The sequence below is a fragment of the Ciona intestinalis genome, chromosome 13 (genome assembly GCF_000224145.3).
Source record: "Ciona intestinalis chromosome 13, KH, whole genome shotgun sequence".
Taxonomy (NCBI): Eukaryota; Metazoa; Chordata; class Ascidiacea; order Phlebobranchia; family Cionidae; genus Ciona; species Ciona intestinalis.
This window is the reverse complement of record NC_020178.2, coordinates 1,391,845-1,394,484: the sequence shown is the minus strand read 5'-3', so window position 1 is coordinate 1,394,484 and position 2,640 is coordinate 1,391,845. Positions and strand designations below refer to the sequence as shown.

General features: G+C 35.3%; 1 protein-coding gene across 1 annotated transcript in view; it reads right to left on the bottom strand.

Annotated features, from left to right (window-relative positions):
• Window positions 1-631, bottom strand: part of LOC100182610 (nuclear pore glycoprotein p62-like) — a 9,122-nt gene extending 8,491 nt beyond the window's left edge. Inside the window, exon 1 of the mRNA XM_002129730.4 lies at window positions 528-631. The gene's annotated coding sequence lies outside the window, so the exon portion shown is untranslated. The remainder of the gene's footprint in view (window positions 1-527) is intronic.
• Window positions 632-2,640: the final 2,009 nt, after the last annotated feature.

Below are 2,640 nucleotides of genomic sequence, written 5' to 3'. Positions count from 1 at the left end.
AATTGTTACTGTAACAATTGGCGATTTTGCGATTATCAATGTGACGTAAACACTTGTCTGACGTAACACGCAGCCGTTATAGGTAACCGCGCAGGGTACAAAAACGGCTAGTTTATGCGTTGGGAGAATGAAGGTGTTGCGTAACTACTATAAAGTAATTGTTTGATAAAGTTAAATATATTTATTTAAGAATAATTTCCTTTAATAATTTGACAATCCAGGGGTTGCTGCAACCCCTGCAAAATTGTCAGGGTAGGCCTGCATACCCTGCACCATATAAATCGACGCCAGTGACCCGCTGTATAATTTTTTTTGAAAAAACTCGGGCGTTCGTGTCGGAAATTAACTTTAAAAAAGGCGCGAAATCGTGCTTGGGTGTTTTCTAGTTAATTTTCGACACGAACGCACGAGTTTTTTTTTTTTAAATTATACAGCGAGTATTAGGAAGACCTAAGGAACATTTTGAGACCAAAATTTTCACTGGTCACCAGCGGCAGTATTACCTACTAAATGTTTAGCATAAACACCTGAAGCCCGTGCTTGCCGCTGTTGTTGTTGGTTTTCCGAAGTTGAAACTCATTTTTCAGCAGATAACAATAGTAAACTAGTCAACAACTTACAAATAATCAGTTTCTAAAATAAAACAGTTGTTTTTATATTGCAGTTATAATAGAAAACTTTATTATTTCATGTATTATATTTATATACATGGGACTATACAAAGAAGACGGAAAAAATTTTCCGCTAGAGGCGGTAATTATTTAAATTAAAAAATACGGAAAAACGAACAAAACAGCACTACAAAGTGTTAATAAGTGTAAAACAAATTAATTAAATAATAAAAATACCTTTCTAAATACATAAAACACTAGTGAGAACATATTTCCCACATTAGGTCGGTTATATACGCTCTTTCGTTGGGGTGACTGTCGTCGAGTCTGTGGTGTAGCGGTTTGCGTGCGGTCGTAAAGTCTCTTTGTTTCATTTTTACCGGGTTCGAGTCCCGCACAGTGGAATACTTTTTTTATATTTTTTTTCAAGTTTTTTTTGTTTGACGAGTTTGGGGTTAGGAGTTGGGGGTTGGGGGTTAGGGGTTAGGGGTTAGTGTTAGGGGTTAGGGGCTAGAGGTTAGTGTTAGGGGTTAGGGGTTTATATCTTATGTGTATAAACCGTGAAACTAACTGCTCCCCATAAAATAGAGAAACGAATTTGTCATCGCCTCCTAGCGGAAAATTTTTTCCGTCTTCTCTGTATAGCTCCATGTTATTTATATAAATAATTATTTGCTTTCAAAAGGCAGAATTTATCTTTTAGCAGTAACTATATTTTAAGTTAGATTACAAATATGCAAACCGTTAAATAAAAACCCAAATCAAGTTAAAGTAACTAGTTATACAAGCTATAATAATGAAAAACAATATTATTTCATTTACTGACGTTATATTATATTTCAGCTAGCAAAATATGTAACGTAACTCTATAAAATGCGATAAAGTATGCTTGGTAACTTTAATAATTCGTTGTAAATAACTACGTGCTGAAATGTGCACTGTCATATTTTGTACATTTCGCTGAGTCAAGCGCGCCATAATAAGAGAGCAAAACCTTAAACTATTAAAAAATAAAGTGCAAAGGCAAAAATTATTTTGGTGACAGTTTTTAAAATTAAAACGATACCACATGTATAGCATGAGAAATAAAAAGCTTAAACCACTAACATACTTTTGTTGTTACAGTTTCTACATGTTTATAACGTAAACGTGGGCCTACTTTTATTTTATAGCGTATGAAGTTTACTTTTTACAACCTTTATAAGAAAAAGTTATTTTCAAATTCGTAAAAATACTGCATAACCAAAGCAACAAAACGACATTTCATTTGTCTATCATTCCAGCGCCGTAGGCTGCCGCTACTGAACTGTATTTTAGTCCGACGCCAAGGCACGGTGGTTAGCGGACCTTCCTTTGGCCTATGCAATCGACTACGAGTGCGGGTCGTCGCTGCTTCCATTGTGGGCGTATATGGATTTTGGAAGACACAAACGACTATTGCTATAACTTAGTAGTCACTAATGGGTTGTTCAAATTATTGGACATACACTAATAAACTACCTATTTCAAGAAAAATCACTCGCAAAGTTACATACATGATTACATGATCCAATCAAGGGCTAAATAAAAGCTTTGAGTATTTAAAACTAACGAACTTTTACAAACTTGCACTGTAACTGCATTTGCATATGACCAAATTAGTTTTACTCTTTCAAACACCCAAGCTTTCTGCCCTAAATATAGTTCTCTTTGGACTATGGGTTACGTGACGTTAGCGGGCACGAGGTGTATGAAACAGAACACCCGTGTTACAACGACTGTCGTTGCCTCGCAAAGCAATTAAATTCATTGCAATTTAAGTTTCACAGCATACGTCGAAATGAATTTACCCATATTGTTAAATCCTTTCACGGAAAATTACAACCATGTTACTACACCGCTTAGGTTGCTAAGAAAGTTAAATGTCAAAGTACGGGAATGCTACCGATTAAGTCTGACTCACAAACCAGATTCGTTGTTATATTAGCTTATATAATTCCGACTCTGTTTAAGCTTATGGTTTAAAACTCCGCGAAATTTGTGGCCATTC